Source organism: Labrus mixtus, chromosome 23 (assembly GCF_963584025.1).
Source record: "Labrus mixtus chromosome 23, fLabMix1.1, whole genome shotgun sequence".
NCBI classification, from domain to species: Eukaryota; Metazoa; Chordata; class Actinopteri; order Labriformes; family Labridae; genus Labrus; species Labrus mixtus.
In genome coordinates this window covers 13,730,023-13,749,009 of record NC_083634.1, presented here as the reverse complement: position 1 = coordinate 13,749,009, position 18,987 = coordinate 13,730,023, and the positions used below count along the sequence as shown (strand labels likewise).

The following is an 18,987-nucleotide window of genomic DNA, read 5'->3' as shown; positions in this document are numbered from 1 at the left end:
GGCGTTGCCAGGGAAACAGAGCTGTAGAGTCTCAGTCTTAATCTCTCATCCATCAAAATATTGGCTTTAAAAAAAAGAGTCGCCGGCTGCATGTTACATTCTGTACCAATTTGATCCGAGGCTGGAAAATAAGAGCAGAAGTCTTATCTTACACATCTCACCGGTTCATGCTTACAAAATAATGTATAGGAAGCATGTGATGAACACAAACAAAAGGAGTGTGATGGTGCATCTGACAGCTGTTCACTGCAACAACATGCAGGGCTGTCTGCACAGACGCTCCCGTCATTGACAGCTATCTAGGGGTTTTCATTATTAAGATGGACAGGTCGTATACTAAACAAGCCAACAATACACCCAAGACCTGCGTTTATGCTGCCATGGCTGTCAGGGTTATCAGAGACCATCGAGCACTGACAGAAAATAGCCCATAGCGGTGTTTCAGAGGTCCGGCGACAGCAGTGTGATAGTGAGTGACGGGGAAATGTTAATCCTGCTGCTGGCTCAACAGATTCGAGAGGAGAAATGTGGAAAGCGTTAGCAGCAGCAGGTGATCACAATGCACCGCTGCTCAGACAGCACTCTGACTAAGTCTCTGATTAATTAGTGAGGTGAGGGCTGCAGCGTGGGAGGCTGGCGTGGGTGATCAGAGGGACGGATGGATGTAAGGATGGATAGACAGGAGTAGGTGGCAGCTGCTGTGGTTGTAGGGAAGTGGATAGGCATTTTCTAAGGGACGTCGTTGCATTCTTTGGTTGAGCTTGGGCGCACTGCAACTCATCAATGAAGCAACCCAATCAATGACAGAGAGCGAGGTCGCCAGGGACCTGGCTCATGGCTGGCAAATTGCTAAAGTTGATTTGGAGCTGAATTGGGGGAGGTAAAGATCAGTGGAGAGTAAAAGATCAGTCAATGAAATAAAAAGTCATCAGAAGTGATGGGGAAGGAGCACCTGTCAATCTTAATTGACTCCCTCCCAATCCACTCCCTGACTCACAGTCCACTGATGGTATGTCTCTGCAGATCATCAGCCTCACACAACTTGTCATCTACCTCAGACTGCTACCCGCGACCTGACGCCAGACAGTCAAGTCAATTCTCGAAAGCCATACTGAATGTTGACACAATACAATGCTCTCATTTGTTCTCCAAGCAAAAAAAAAGACTCTCAGAGTAAATCTATGAGGTGTTCTTTTATACAGTATTTGCACCTTTTGTTTATGTACTTAAATAGTATGCTTATTGTTGGAAAATGTACATTTTAAGATTGTCTTCCTCAGTGATTCTTTGTATCTTAAAAAATCTCTAAAATCCTAAATCATGATGGCAATGCTTTTCTTCAGCTCTGGTGCAGGCACAACAAAGTCAACAGAAATCACACTGAAGTAATTTAGTTAACCAATGTCCAACTAATAAGAGGCTATGATAAACAGCTGTGCTGAGTATTTTCAAAGGGAATTATTAACGCCCATGACAGGTTTGGGCTTAACTGTCCGTAAGGTGTCAAGGGCCAAAATGCCACAACCAAAAAGCTCAATCTCAACATAGAACACCTCGCAGACTTCCAGGTTTGCCGAGACGTTAGCGCTCTCTGGCATTTCCTCTGAAAGCCACTCTGACAGGTCCTGAAGAAGACGTTCCCTGCTAGCTTTGCCGTGCTGAGGCCTGCCCCCCCCCCCCCCCCCTCCTTCTCCACAATGCCGTGACACAGGATTAGCTTTCATTAGAGAAGGCGCTGTAATCAGCTTTGGAGCATAGCGGAGACGGAACAATAGAAGAGGCTGAAAGGATCTGGAAGACGAGGTGCTATGGGTGCATGCTCCGCTGTATGCAAACGCATGCCACAAACAGAACCTGTGGCATAAACCAACTCGACAGTTACAAGGCCACATTTTATAGTATCATGCCCAGTGTTATAATGTACCCCTAAAAGAATGCATGACAAACAGTTTGAATGCAACACGCTAATTGCTTCACTTGTCATCTAAGGACCCTGACGCAACTTCCAAAAGATCCAGACTTTTACCAGGCAGGGTGTTATAAAAGCTTTTTCAGAAAAATTATCTCAATTCTACATTATTATTCACAAATCAGATTCATGTAAATCAGGCAATGTCCGGTGCTATTATGTGTCTAGTCTTTGACACGGTGATTGCATCTTTCTGCAGGACTTCAAGGCTACAATTTCAACATTAACTCACATGGTAAATAAAAAAGGTCAGGCAACTGAAGTGGGGATTTGGAGAGTGTTAGGACAAAAAAAAAAACTGGCCCTGGACGTGCACAGAACCACCTTTGTGTGAGTCCTTCATCGCTCTCCATCATGCTGTCAACTGGCGCTTGTATGAGGAAGGACTGACGACACAGGTCTATCGAGAACATATGTCCCCACTAACCCTGGAGGGCTTCACCAGTACGCAGGCAGCCACTTAACAAGGCGTGCTTGTTGGTGGCTTGTTCTGTGAGTGAGTAGTGACATGTGGACGAGTGGTTGGACGCCATAGAGATCCGCTGTGTGCAGCTAAGCTTGGGCAGATGTTGTTGCGAAACCAAAAGTTGACATACAGAAGAACAGGACTATGACTCTTCACTGTATCACTCTGATTCAGGCAGGATTTAAGTAGGCCGGTATTTAACACTTTTAGCAGTATCACATGCAGTTGTCCAGCGGGAAGAGACATCAACGGCCAAATGTCCAGCTGTAAATATTTTAAAAATGAATAACGGCATATTAAAAATCCCCATACATGGACAATATTTGCTTACCATTTTTTCTGGATAAGATCATCAATGATGATCCATCGGCCACACTGACCTAATGTACAGTCTTCCCTGTGCCGAAGTCATGTGCCAGCTAAAACAGTCAACAACACAAACCTTTTCTACCATTTGAAACAATATAAAGGAAATAAATGACAGTCCCAAATGAGTGTTAGTGGACCCTCAGCAAGCACCAGGCCAGTAAAAGTGTTACTCCCCCAGCAGCAAGCTGCCATGTCAGCACTTTCCAGCACCCTGCACTGTGCTTAAGATTGTCAAATGTTCCTCTGTTCAAGTATAGTTTGTCATGTTCTGACACTAAAGAATTGTTAAACCAGCATTAATCCTCTGGTTTCTTCAACTTTCACTCAAGAGCAAAAATCAGCCTTTAAATAAAATAAAATAATGATTTGACATTTATGGTGATAATTATTGATATCGACTGATTTTTATCCTGATAACATTTTTAGTCATATCGCCCAGCCCAGGTCTACACTCTGGCCTCAGGTGTTTTAAAAACTGTGTTTGTCGAGATTGAGGCAAACTTTACATCTTAAAAAAGGACAATATCCTAATAAAAAAAGTGAATTAATTGTTTTGTTACATGTGGAAAACATTCACAAGTAGAACATGTGCAATAAATGTTTTTTGTGCTTCGTGCATTAATTAAGCTCAAGTCGAGTTACTGTAAAGGACCGGTTGTGATGGCAACGCAAAACAAGGAACTATTGAATGAAAATAGTGATCACCTCTGATTTTTTATTTTGTCTACAGCTAAACGCCACACGCAGAACTTTTGTATGGGAGCATAAGCATGTTCTAGATCCTGCTGTTTTACTAAATATGAGCAAAGCTGATGACTGAATTATAGCCATGCTCGTATTCAATGTAACAGCACAGCCAACAGTGTGATATTGCTTCAGTGTTGCAATTGAATCTATTTCTGTCTTTTTCACAGCTACAGGCAACTGTCAAGAGGCATATAGTAGCTCCGGCTTTTTATCCCCTTTTAAATATTTTAATCCACACATGTAAACCCTCAAGAGATTAACTGGGAAAGGGAATTTCAGCTTTCAGAAAATGTTTGCTGGAAGCATAAAGGCCAATTGTGTCTTGTTCAGGAAGTATAAAACAGACTTTAAAAATAATCTTGGATGACATCTACGTGTGTAACCTTGAATAATATAAATATCATGCTGGCTATTCAGGAGATCGCTGTGAAAAAACTACAGAAGGAGGTCAAGTTCTAAATAAAGCTGTACCACCATACCTTACATTACATTAGACGACGTATGATTTCACGACACCCTCACGCAATATTATCCATTTCTTTACAATAAACCAAAAGGAAAATGTCGCGTTCAGAAACTCCAGCTGACGTCCGTGTTTTCTGCACTCATTCACAGCTTGCCTGAGATAATATGCCTCAACAGGCGTGATTGCACCTCCCAAGGAGGGCTCGTTGGCAAACGAGATGTTGGCATTTCTAGAATGCAATAACTGGATGCATACAGGGGGGATGAGACCAGTCTATATTTGCTCCCCCACTTGGTAAATGGAAGACTTGACAAGACTTGACCTAAATAAAACTGACTGAACTGATAAGATTCCACATCATTAATTAACCCCCCCCCCCCTCCCCCAACCCATTGTCCACACTGCCACTCCTCTCAGCTGTGAAGGTTACCTGTTGGACTTTAAAGGGAATACCGCCCCGTGATATCGCAATGATCTGTGGACTGGGGCAAACCCTCCCAACCATACAAGAATAGCCCCATCACATATGTGATAAGACATTCCTCTACGCTGTCTCACCAGGACAACACAGGGGGGGAAAAAATGCAATTATTGTGTGTTTCAATTAAAACATTCACAAATGAATCCGAGAAGGTTCTAAAGAATAAGGATTCAAGAGTAATGACATACATAGAACATTGCAACAGGCATCTTTATGGCACCATGACTTTGTGTTCATGGTTGATCCATGTTTTTTTCTGGCAGGCCTACTGTGATTTTTCTGTGGACAGGTGGTAAGGCAATGGGACAGCACAGCCAGCCACCTCCTCCCTCATATTGCCAAGACAACAAGGCCCCTAAGAGTCCCCTTCCTTTTGCCATTGCTTCCCTTTCCCCCTTGCCCACGCCCACCTCTAACACCCATGTCTGTATCTGGGCCATGACTGCGTGGGTGTGGTGGGTTCTCCTGCCAGCAGGAGCACCTGACTGCCAAGAATGAAAAGCAAAAAACAGCACGGGGCTGTGATATGAGGAAGGTAGTGCAACAAAGGAATTACTTCGCTGAAGACCAAAGGAATTCTGAGTCAGCAAAGGATATAACTCCTCAGCAGCCTCACACACACACACACACACTTCTGTCTCGCCATGCCAAGCCCCCTGGAGGAGCTCTATATATCAGGAGAAGCTGTGACGGAACCCCTGAAGTAGCTGCTATTATGCAACACTTCTGGGCTAAAAGTGACTGTAAAGTAAATCATCCTTCTCCGCCGCCAGCCCGACCTCCATACTGCAGATAAAGCACTTTCAAAAATTCACAAGCAGAGTATTATGCTGAAGGCACCATCTGTGCAGGCTTTACTAGCAGCCGCCAGATTAAAAGGCAGTTAAAGCGTCACATACAAAAGCCATCTCGTTCAGAAGCGTCCAATCAAAGACAAGGAGCGTTAGAAAGGGCCAAGGCCTCTAGAGAACTCTAGGTGCTGTTTGGTAGTGCGGGTCATGCCCTTTAATCTCTTTGGGCCAAGCAGGCCGCCAAAGGTCATTCATCCTTGAGGATTAGGTCAGTGAGTATGTTCAGGACTAAGAAAGGGACATTTGACAGGTTGACTGCCTGAAGGGAGCCTTGACTCCCAGATATTTTCTCCTGCTGCGGTCATAGGCCTCCTTCACTGTACATACAAATCCATGTACATGTACAGACCAGACACTGAGGCTCAGCTTTTTATATATTCTTCTTTGAACATTCCATCTTGGTATGTACCCCCGCAGAGCTAGCCTTCGCCCCGGTCTGTGCCTCCCATTTATTACCGTGACATTCGAGTCCCACGGCTAAGCATGCAGTGTTCCAGAAGAAAAACAAACTATGATCCGTAGAAATCACAGAAGGTTGTTGAAGGTGCATGCTTGCCATTCTTCTGGAGCCTCTTCTTACCATCTGGTTGGACAAAATATCCATCCAAAGTACAATAGAAATGGGCTTTTAATAAATTTCTTTAATTGTGCCACTAACTCTTAATCCAAAAAAGATGGTAGCCTAAGTTTCTTTCTGTTGGTTATATTTCTCTATATCGAATATTCACGATTGAAGACCTTCTTGTTGTATTTTTTAAAGATTGAAGATTGTTTTTAAGAAACTCAAAAAGATCCAAATGTTAAAAGAAAGAGGGAAAACATGTGCTAAGCTAGGCTACACAACAGCTAGAGTCATAGATCCAACTTCATAAAAAGACTAAATATTCAGGACGATGTTCTGAACAGCTGTATTTTATGCAAAGTCACAAAGTTTTACAACCATGTCCTTCACTAAATGCAAACAGACACACAAAAACATGTGCTTCAATATATAACTGCTGAAGTCTGATCCGAATCACGAGTTGCTGTCTTCTGTAAAAAAAATCTAATTGGTTTTATGAAGACGTGACATGCACTGCTGTAGTGTAAAACTGTGGATCCGAATAGCTCTGTACTGTATACACCATCTGTCAGTCTGAGGAGAAGTCCCTGCCCTCTTAATTGCTGGCTACAAAACAGGCCGTGAATGTTTAACGCATCTTACAACTATTTTCTGCCAACTTTAATTTCATTAAGCATCTAAAAGTAAAAAAAAAAAAAAAAAAAAAAAATGTGAATCTGGTTTGGTGAAGGAGGAATGCTAAATTGATTTCACTCTGCCATATGCTGCTGGCTTTAAATCACTTTGCGATACACTATCTGCCTGCAGACCGGCTGATTTGTCCCTTGATTTGGCCATCCCCTAGGCCTGCCACATTCCAAAAGGGGGATCAGATTACGTTCTATACAGGGGTACGGGCCTGAAGCATTACGAGGGGTTTCGGTCTTACGACATGGGTCTCAAACAGTCGAGCAACAGCGTGATAAAGCAAGTGTGCAAAATGGAAATGAAAAGTACTGCTGAATGAATGGGCAGATGGTGGACTAGAGTACGCACTGTAGTCAGGGACGGTGGAACCACATTTAAAACCCAAGTAGAAGAAGAAGACAAGAAATCTGCTGTTAGAGGGTTTGCTGGAATACATGACACAGAGGCAGAAAGAGTCAAGCCAGTGAGAAAGAAAATATTCAGCCTGGTGGGGCATGTCTCACATTTTTGCAGGACAGAAAAGAAGGCAGTGCTGACTAAAGTAGCTGTGGAGCCTGGGAAGAAAAGCTGTCAAAAAGCAGTGTACTCTTTAGTCTTGCTGAGACGGTGTGTCATGGACGGGGACATACCCAAACTTGTGTTCACAGCAGGGTGTGTGTGTGTCTGACTGAACGTCCGTGTCACTCATAAACCTGGCCACTTTCTGCAGGGGATGGGGCCAACACTAAAGGCTTGCTTGATAATGCAAAACAACGCAAAGGCTGCCAAAGGGCCTGACAGCTAGTGTGTGTTTATAAGACCGGGGTGTGACAACGGATTTAATTACCAACAATGGACCCACATTTTGGGCTCAAGAGTTCAAACAGACCCAGGATTAGCTTGTTGTAACAACATGTCTCCTTCAGTCTCACGACTCAGTTTTCACTCAGTTTAACACAAACAGAAATTAAATCAGCCGAACTGAAAGCTCCTCCGTGTCCTTGAGTTTGACATTCTTCAGAGTCAGACAAATGTGAAAACGCACAAGTATGAACATGAGCAACAATGACAGCGAGCTTACAAGTGCATTAGCCACAGTCTGCTGAAAAACAGGATCTCTCGCCGTGCAATCAATAAAGCAAAACGCTGTTAATAAGCAGCAGGCCCGCTTGACAGCAAAAAGATACAGTAGGAGTCCCGGAACCCTCCCTCTACTCCTCCTAATGGTCCGATCGGGAGCAGGGCGGCATTAAAGCTCACATGATTGGTCATCGTAATGTATGGCTCCCCGTTGGTGTTTGGACAGGCACAAAATCAATCGGAGGCCTGGGACACACTAACCTCTCTGCAATCTGGCTAGCAGAGGCACGCGGCGAGCTCAGACCGATGGGATATCAGTTTGCATGACTGTATGATCGCGCTCGCCTTGGCCTGAGCAACTGTGGAGGACAACTCAGAGCACAGGGAGGGCTGTGCCTGTCGGCTCTGCCTCGGGTTGCTGGACAGACACTCGTGTAAATGAAATCTAAATTTAAAAAAGATAAATTGACCTTGAAGAGCGTTCCCAGGGAAAACTCATTGCAAAGGGCCAACAGGCTGTAATGAAATTTCACCTGGTGGTTCTTTTGGAGTTGATCCTGGAGCCTGACTCAACAGCGAGGGCACGGTAACAAATACACCTCTCCAGTTTTTCTACCCCCTACACGCACACATGCGGGCGCACACACACACACACACACAAACACAAACACACACACACCTCAGTCACGACTCTGGCTCTGCTTAGCCTCTGCAGAGTGTGTTTGGAGTGAGTGGGCCAGTCAGCGGTCCTCCGCCCTCTTCTCTCCACGTGGGCGGGAGTGACTGAGAGGCCTGCCATCATCAGCTCCGGGGCAAACTTAACCCTTGTTTGCCTGGTTGTCTCGTGACACATTTTTTTTTTTGGAGGTGTGTAAGCAGGTTTAAACCTCAGGGGAAACTCATGCACAATTCACCTTTAAAAAAAGGCAGTCTAGGTATATGTGGATTTTATTTTAAGAGATAGGACAGGGGCTCCACTCAAACTGGGAAAAGAGAGAGAGGGGAAGGAAACCGGGGTCAGATTGAAACCAGGGCCGCCCACTCTAGAGGACTCATGCCACTGTACATGGGAGGCGCGCACCGACCGCTAGGCCAGCTGCGCCCCACAATTTTTTAATGAATTTTTCCTAATTGTGCAACTAACTCCAAATCGAAGCAAGGCCTTATGAAGTGACTACTTTTGTTTTTGTGGCTTATATTTGTCTGTATTGATGGTAAATACTATTATTTTAGATTTTTATTTATAAAAACAGGTTCATTTATTTTTGTGTAGAAAAATGACAGCAGCAGAAGCAACACCTGTGTTCCAGTTATTAAGAAGACCTTCTTGTCGTTTATTTATAAATTAATTAAAAGAAACTAAGAAAAAGAAATTCAAGACGCACTGGTTTTTTTTCTTGTAAAAATAAATCGGCCCTATGAAGACATCACATGCACTGCTGCATTGGAATAAAGTGGAATCACTAAATACTTGCAAAGAGGATCATTGAATTTAAAAGAAGTTCTGACATCTAAATGTACAAAAAAAAAGTAATTCTAAATAATACGTTGTTGAAAGGTGAGTCAAGCTAGACTGTCTTGTCTCATCACAAAGCTGACAATCTCACGTAACAATATCCTGTCAGGTCAATTATAGAACAAGCTGAAATCCAATGAAAGATTTTTTTTTTCCTGGATAAGCAGACACCAATTTTCGCCACGTGGAATAAGAGGGTTCATTTTCAGCCAGGTGGTCTATAATTAACACGTGTAAATAAACCTTGGGGCCTCGACTCACCTCCAGCTGTATTTGTATAGCTGGAGTTTCTCTCTCGTCCACACTCTGGGCGATTTAGCTAGCTGGCTAATAACACCTGAAAAAAAGGGAAAAGTCCCCGCAGGGTTGTCTTTTTCATGCAGCAGGGTGAATGAATGGAAGAAAAACAACGAGGCATACAATGCTCTTATTTACCCTTCTCTAATAAGGGCTTTCCTCAATCAAGCTATTTTTTATTAATTTGCTGAATGGAGCTGGCAAATAAAAGTATTTACTGTTAAAAGGCTCTATACACAACCTGAGAACAGCACAGCAGTCTTTCTTTAATTTTCGGACCCTCTGTTTTTAAAGGTTTTAATACAGTCTACTCATAACACTTGATTCAAAGTATTGATTGGTCTGTTAATTAAGGAGAACCGTGAATAGAACGTAATCTCTCATCCTGCGGGATAAAATCTGTCCAGCAGTAGATCACTTTCCCGAGCGGGGGGGGGGGGGGGGGGGTAAACAAGAAGGTGAGAGAGTGAGGTTAACTCTCCACCGCAATTCTCTCATAGTGCAGCAAATGACAGGCAACGCTGGGTACACATGACATTCACTGTGACTCCCACACACACTTCACATCAAAAGGTCTCTTGGTTTATACCCATGTAGAAAGTGCCCTGAAAAATGTCCAACTTCGGTTGAAGGCCTGAAGCCCACAACTGGCCAGAAACCGGCAGGCAGCTTGACTGAATGCACAGCACAGATGCCATGTTGGCTGACGCCGCTCTGTGCCTAATGCCTCAGTAGTCAGCCAAACCAAACTCCCGCCAGAACAAACCTGCAGTGGAATGTTTTGCTACAACCTAAAGGCAAGTTTGAATTCTGTAAGAAGTCCTGTTCTGCTCCGATTGCAGCCAGCGGGAGAGAATTTACAGAGATGTTCGGACCGTACATTAACATGGATTTGATGAAAACGCGTCAAAGCGAACATCTCCATCGTAGAACAATGAAGTCAATGGGGAAGAGCATTGATTGTCCACCTAAGGCTAGCCACACGGGCCAAAGAATCCCCATGTTATTATTTTTACATTTACGGCCTCATTGAAATTGTTCTTCAGAAACCAGTAGGTGATGTCACTGAGACTACGTCCATGTATCTACAATGCATTTTACATGAGCAGGCTTTACAGTCCATTATGCTCAATATATTTTGAACTGTAAGTTGGGTCAGATATTGTAATTTTTTTATTCACTAAAATGTAATTTAAAGGGTAAACTGTCAATGTAGGAAACACAACACCAACCTGTATCGGACTTTTAAAAGGTTACTATTTGGATTAAATCAAAAAGATTTATCTGTTTTGTATTCATGACAATCCCTGTAACATCTTGTATCATAAAACTACTTTTTATACTGTCTTGGCAAAACCAAACCTTGAACATTTTGTTTTTAGATGTCACCATCCATCTTCTCTAGAGTTAGCTCTAATGGTTACAGTGGTTTACGAGTACATTTGTTTTCCTTGATTTATTCTTTAATATGTCTTTTGGCTTTGCTCTGGTTGTGCTGACATAAGACAGAACACTAAGTTCATCATAACAAACTCCCTCTTTGCAAAGGTTTGACATTATCTCTAATGTTGGAGAAAGTGTGTGCTTCTTGCATGTTCCCTGACAAACAAGCTCAAGTACTGGAAATGAAAAAAAAATCTGCATATTCATCAGTTCTTCATAGGAACAGGTCTCATTTGCATCTGCTTCAGTGTGTGTGGGGGTGTCAACAAGTACCGATGCCTACATGATAGCAGAGAAGAGGCAATCTCGACTAGACTGTTACCATGAGATACTGCGCACCCTGCCCATGTCAACCTCCCCCCTCTATACGCACCGAGGCAATGAGCCAACACAAGAGTTACAACATCCCTCCCCCTGAGGTGACTTTTCCCTGCTTACTAATCTGCCGTTTACAGGCAGCCCGCAGATGGCTCTAGTCATTTTACCCATATTTAAATACAAATGACCGCCTGACACAACACAGGACAGTGTGTCTGTGTTTGCGTTTACAGCAGCGTGCAGGGGCTTGTCTCAATACACCAAGACAAAGCCTCCCATTTAGCATACAGGTATGCTTTCACCACGAAGATCCTCCCCTTTTAATAGAGACAAGAATGGCAGGAAAACTGCAGCCAGAATGCTGTGTGTGTGTTCAAACAGAAGAAGGTTTGTCCCAGATAAAATCATTTCTGTGGAGAGCTTTTATTCAGAGGCATAAAACGGTATTCAGCGGTGCTAAAACGGTTTCTCATTTAGCGTGCGGTTTGAGGTGGCTGTGTGTGCATACCTGTGGGCTGGGGTTAGATAAATATTTAGGCAATTCAAAATATGAACAGGCTGCGATTCTTTGGCTAATGATAAAGCAAAGGGTGCAAGGATTCATGTATTACCTTTCACTAATGCATTGATTATAAATTAGGACGTTTTACTGCATTTACCTGCAAAGAAAAAAACATTTTATTGTCCTAGCCTATGACATGATATATTGACTTTTGTGTTGGGTCCAAGTCTTTCTTGGTGTCTCTATAATGCCATAATCCACATGATGGATACTGACAGTATATTTCATAAACATAAACTATATTCCTGGCACTGAAGCAACCAAGAGTTCTTCAGACTTTCCTGTGATTGAAACAAATAAGGATGAAATACTCATTCTGTAAACCTTCAATGCAGGGCTTACACCCCTGCTGCAAGATTTGCTTTGATTTATGCACCCACTGCTCAATGTGCTACAAAAGGCTAGATTCAGCACTTCCATCTAAAGTTTCATCACTCCTTAACACACTCTCTCCCCTCGCCAGTCTTAATAAGTTACAATTGGTAAGTTAACTACCCCAAAAAAAAACAACGTAATAATGAGAAATAAGTGACATGAACAAATGACAGATTACATTCAAACTCTTTACAAGTTTCACTTCTTTATTTACTTGCTTCTAGAGATTTAGTCGGGGAAAAAAAGAGAAGAAAAACCCAAAATGTGCAGCAGTTTCTCAGCCTGACACGTTCGTCATGTTTTGTAAACCGTCAAAATGAATGCCAACTTTTAGTCGCTAACTTTTTTCCTTAAATATCTTAATTGTGATTCTCCTGCTTTTGTCTGATTCACATTGCAACCTGTTTGTAATGGATTTCAGCTGACAGTATAAATATCAAGACATGTACATGTGGGGAAATGCATACAAAATGAATCCTGATTCAAGTCATCATTCACTGTGTGTTGATTGAATTGGGCCTCTGTTAAGCAAGTTATATGCAGCGCATGACAAAGCATTTGCTAACAATATTTGCTAAACAGCATTTGGCAACAATCCTAGGACAGATGGTTTTCTATATCTGAATTGTGAGGAAAACAGGCTTTTAAGGATATTAATTAACATTGACCCAGATTGTGCATTATGTGCATGCATCTATATACATGTCTGCACACTGCTCCAAAAAGATCCAGTTTTACTGCTGTCCACTCTCTGCCCCCTGAGCAGGACCTGAGGTGAATAAGCAGATTCACTACTCCACTGGCCTCTAATGTAACCCAGCAACCCAGTTGCTCCCAGTTCACTGGGTTAGCCTCTCCTCCCCCACACTCACTGTAGCGCCTGCCCAATATGTAGCTACATGTGTTGTAGACACTGTATTGATTGATTTGTGAGCGTGCTACGACCAGCCTCAGAGAGTGATCTGATGACACACAACTCCTGTCTCTGTTCCAAAATGGCTTTTGTGAGCTGCTGTAGCTGACAAAGGGACCAAGTGTTTGTGTCTGCCAGCCATGAAATGGGAAACGCTGAGGGTGTGTTTATACGCTGGCTGATTTTTTACCAAATACAATAGCCCAATATATGGCTTTTGGATATGCAATGTGGACACAGGCAACAAAAAGCAGTATTTTTGTTTTTGGTCCTCGAAAAAGGTTCTTTGGAGGTTGAAAAGGGGAGTTTGGTGCATGTATGACACCTTTTAAAAAAGAGTCACGATAGCACAAAGCCATAGCTAAACTCAATCCAACTTCACAAACGGAAGCTGCAGACGGATCAGACGTATCAACAGTGAGTTTAAAAGGTTCACAAATCCACAATCTGTGATCATAGGCTTTGACACAACCTAAAATGCGAAGGTAGGTAAACAGTTCTTCGCCCTCATGTCTTTATCAAGACCCACCATCCATTTGTTCACATGAATTAGCAAGAGCAGCAGCTAATGCATGGAGTCAGATTACAACCTCTGAGCAGAGCCGCCTTTATCCAACTATATGGAGCTTAATCTGTCCAAATCCGCCGCTTTGCAGTGCCCTAAATCCACAACAGAGCCTAATTCCTCTCTAATCTAATGAGCAGTAAAGGTGCACTTACTCAGGTTCAGGATACCAGACTGTGTATCTGAGCATCACATCACAACAGAGGTAGCGCAGGTCTTCCCTACTGTGCCATGATGCAATATGTTGTTATCAAAAAAGCGCCAAAAGAATCTGTTAGCTCGCAGCAGACAAGGGGAGATGATACACGACAGGCTTTGATCACATGTTTGGTTTTTCTTCTCATCACTCGCAGTTTCTGCTGAAGGGGACATCTCCAGGTCCAGCTGTTTCTGTGGACCGCTGTCAGTAGCTAAGGACCCCCCCCCCCCCCCCCCCCCCCCCCCAACCAACATGACTCTTCTGATGATTCCTTCACATGCAAAGGAGACATGACATGCAAGCATCTGCATCCCTGACAACTGATGAAACTTCAGTAACTGACACAGGGGACACAGTTTCTTATTGAGAAGTTGAAACATCAGCCTTGCACGCATCATTTAAACGGCGAAAGTGCCATTATGACACAGTCGAAACCTACTGAGCCCATCTGCTGACAGCTTGACCATTCAGCAAACTACACAGAGTGCTTTTGATAATGGAATGAGGCTGCACAATTAATAATGACTGTCATCATAATTTCCACACATTATTCAGTTCGACCGGACATTATATCGACAGTTTGAGCTTGAAGCGCCAAGTCTGTTGCAGAAGATCAAGAGCTTCCTGCTTACAGGTCAACTGTCTGACCAATCACAGGCCCCGGTTAACTACTGCCAGCAGAACTTTGACACAGACGTGTGGTGTAACTGCATGTGCTTGTAGGCTCCTTGGCTCATTAATTATAAGCATAAACATTTTGATTAAATGCTGTAACTCATGATTGATTTTTATCATAATTACTGTAGATTGATTGCTTAATTGTGAAAAGGTAATTTGTTTAGTGTGACATCGGACAAAGCCATCATTTAGATGTACGAATGATGGAATCTTTGGGCATTTTTCCCATAAAAGTTTTTATGGTTATAAGGGGTCAAAACTGTTGTGGGTAATGCTAATTCATTTCAGCTGTAGCTTGATGTTCACAAAGATGGATTCATAGGAAGGATTTTAACTCTGACCAAAATAATCACCAAACAAAATAGTTTTTTCCACAGTCATGCAAAACAAATGAGGCTTTACTCTTTTTTTCCATTCACTCTTTGTAGATGGTTCAGTCAAGTGGTGGAAGCAACCTAGCTGAGGAAATTAATTCGGCTGCAATGTACAGCATGTTTGTGTGTTCACAGAAAAAGGTTATGTTTTTTGGGGGGGGGAAACCAGTCATAATCACACAGTCTGACTCACAGGATGTAGACAGTGGCCGCTTATTTCAAACAGAATAGTCCTCTTTCTTCGCTGTGTGCACATGTTGTTTTGAAGATCTCATCACAACTTGAAAAAAAACTAACTAATATGTTAAATTGACACGTATAGGTTAACATTTGGAGTATGGAATAACGAAGAATTTTGCACATGCATAGGGACAATTTCGATTGGTTTAAAGGAATGCGAAAAACCCAAGGCATTTTTTCTTTGAGTGAAAAGGTCTGTGTAAAGTCAAACCTCCCCTCATTGCCGACATAGTAGATCTACGAGTACATACACCCACCGACCACTCTATTAGGCTCTCAGTTGTTCAACTGATCCTTAATGCAAATATCTTATCAGCCAATCACATGGCAGCATCTCATTGCATTTAGGCATGTAGATATGGTCAAGACAATCTGCTGAAGTTCAAACTGAGCATCAGAATGGGGAAGAAAGGTGATTTCGGTGAGTTTGAACGTGGCATGGTTGCTGCTGCCAAACGGGCTAGTCTGAGTATTTCAGCAACTGGTAATCTACGATGATTTTCCCGCACAACCATCTCAAGGGTTTACAGAAAAGTGTTAGAAAATGAGAAAATATCCAGTGAGCGGCCATTCTCTGGGCGAAAAATGCCTCGTTGATGCCAGAGGTCAGAGGAGAATGGGCAGACTGGTTTGTGCTGAAAGAAGAGCAACAGTAACTAAAATAACCACGCGTTACAAAAGTGGTATGCGGACAAGCATCTCTGAACGCACAACACGTCCAGCATTGTTGCTGGGTTAGGGTTATGCCACGAAGAACTGAGGCAGTTCTGAAGGCAAAAGGGGATCCAACCTGGTACTAGTAAGGTGTACCTAATAAAGTGGCCGATCAGTGTAAATATGGCTAGAAAAGACTAATGATTAAAGTCAACCCTTCCTTGACAATGCCCTAAATATGCCAAAACTTCAGCTACTAACAATAACATTGCTAACACAATAGGACTTTAGTCTTCACCAAAATATGGCAGACTACTTCTAGTGAAGTTCTTAACTTAAAAACGACAGGATTTGAATCACAAACAGCCTCAGCAGTCATTATAAATCACTTAACTTTCCCTTTGTAATCGAATTCCCATGCAAAAAAAAAAAGCTAATGGTTATTGCATGCTAATGAGGAAATATTACTGAGAGTAACAACACCCTGAGGAAAGCTCTTGATAAATGGTAATTTTTATGTGACTGTGTTGCGCTGTGTTTGTACTTGTAAAAAAAAAAAGAAAAAGAAACACTACGGTAACACTCATGTCAGACTGAACATGAGGCACTTATGCAGGTGATCACATGTAAGGCAAGGATCAAGTATGTGGCATTACTTAATGTTCTGTTCTATAAATGACTCGGCTATCCAGCTGGGATCAGTGGCTGGCATTGGGCCGCTGTCACCACCGCCATCTCCAACCTACGCATGTCTGAGCACGGGGGCCTCTCCACAAAAAGTCAAATGTCAGATGTTATCCATTCCCACTCACAGAGAAGGACCCAGGCCACATCGGGGGCTCAGAGGCCCTGCTCCTGAGCTGGTGACGGAAAAACACCATTACTGGGCTTGTTTTGCTTTGGAGCATGGCGGTTGTCATGATTGCACCATGACAACCATATTAACAACTGTTTATTTATTTTATATCTAACTGAGGATAGCTCCAGTGCAAGCTATCATTTAGAGCAAGACTCTGTTTCTATATTGAGACTATAGAAGTTGTGAATACTCAGTTGACTTATTTAATATAGAGGTACGATGAATGATGCATATCATAACTTATCTGAGCTGACAGAAATGCTGATTCATCAATACTTGGTAAAGTAAATAGGCATCTATATTTGTTCAAGTACTTTTTGCACAGAAGTGCTGATTTTTGTTATTTCATGTGAATAATTAAATGGTCCTGATCTTTTATTATCTTAAATTATTTTTTACTTCAGGAACAAAATGTCAGACAAAATAAGCTTTTTCAATGTGTAAACTTGCACAGCTGAGAAGCTATTTTTATACATTTTATGCACCGTATATCATTCGATAGGTTGATCTATCGCACACATTTTTTTTTTTTTAGATGCAGCTACATGGCTAATAAAAAATATATAACTAATAAATATGGCAACATCTGTCAAAATCAGCAGTATAATAATTCAAATGACAAACTAATCCTCATTCAAATGCTGCTTAACCAGGTAGGCTTTTAAAACTAATGCAAAACAGCTGCAACAGTCAATCAATGGGCATGATACAACAACAAAAGGCACATCTGACTAACACACAACTGATGGAGTTCATTAAAGCTAATGGCTGCATACTGGAAATTGCTCATTTATTCCAGTTTCTTTCTGTCCGGGATAAAAACAAGATGAAAATTATGCAACTTCCCCTGCCTCAGTCCTATGAGTAATTACTATGCGGCAGTCCCGTTCAGGAGCATTATGATAATGCATTTTGAAAACAGGTGGATGCAAAGCACTTATGATAAGTTGGACTGACACCTTGTAGCAGGGCAAACTAGGCGGCTGAAAACAAATTACTTCACACCTATAGCCTGCAGTTATTTTGGAGAGGTGCTTTGTACACAGCCAGCATCCGTGTTGTCATAATAGTGATGCATTACCAAAACAATGACTTCTTGAAACTTGATGAATGAATAATGAGTTCAATTACTTTGTTGATCTCCACATCAGGTTTAGGAGGGAGCTCTCAGATTCCCTTACACACAGCCTCTCTAATGACTAATCAATATGTTTCAACCTGATTGAGACCACAGCGGACGCAGACCGTCACTTAGCAGGGGAGGAGAAAGGTAGCGAGAACGCAGAATTGAGACGAGCAATACAACGGCATCTCTAGTTTCAGGTCCATACACCACGACAGGCCGAGTCTCCAGACGACATTCTAAAAAATCTCTTCAAAAACACATACTTGTCAAATCTATTTTTCATCACCCTTCAAGTAGCTGGAGACTGTGGGGGGATGATCTCTTGAAATATTCATCACAAAAGCACCCACGACATGGTGTAACGCTCTGTGACCATTCAACCCCGTTTTGGTGAAGAAAAAACCCTGACTGGTTATTTATTTGCTGGCTGCAGGGGGGGGGGGGGGGAATTATTGCAGTTATTATATGGTGTAACATTTTTTTTTTCAACGCCGCAAGCTTAGCCTAAGAAAGCACTGAAGTAGAACCGAGTTTGCGTTAGAGCTTAGCGAGCCGGAGCTCGGGCTTGCCTTTAATACAGTAAACGATTCCAGTCATGGTCTTTTCAACCCTGGAGCACTGCCTTTCCCAACTCAATCCTAATGTCTAATGGTCACTGATGATCTAATCATTTCAACCAGTTGAACCCCAGCAACTAAGCCTGAATAAAATTACTCAACAATTCCCTCTTATGTGCTTGTGTGCACACTGGGATCGCTGCACATTGCCTGTTGGGATGTACTGGAGCCGGATGGGATAATGGATGCAACTGGTGCTGGAACAAAAAACCAGGCAGGACAGAAAAACCAAGCACTGCTTCTGAGGGGAAAGGCTTGGGATTGGTGTTCCAACATGGGGGGGGGGGAAATGTAAGGTGCTGATATCCCAAGGCAGAAATAGGCTTTCACTGCTGCAACTGAAAGTGGAGCAATGCCTTTAAGTCAACATGAAATGTCAACTGACATGAAAACCTTGCAGGCTACATTTGCTCCTACTCCTTGTTCTGGGGGTTAGGTCGTCTCGATTCTGATCTTCATTGCATTCTTACGGTCGACTGCAAAGGTGGAATGTAAGACCTGTAAACACAGAAGGCAGGAAGAGCCGGCCCCATATCGCATTTAAGCACACGGTGAACCAAATGTGTGATTACAAAACATAGGCGACATCAAGTA

The 18,987-nt window shown here is 42.6% G+C and overlaps 1 protein-coding gene across 6 annotated transcripts in view; it reads right to left on the bottom strand.

Moving 5' to 3' along the window:
* LOC132958764 (protein phosphatase 3 catalytic subunit alpha) overlaps nucleotides 1-18,987 on the bottom strand; it is a 65,951-nt gene that overhangs the window by 43,565 nt on the left and 3,399 nt on the right. The window lies entirely within an intron of this gene.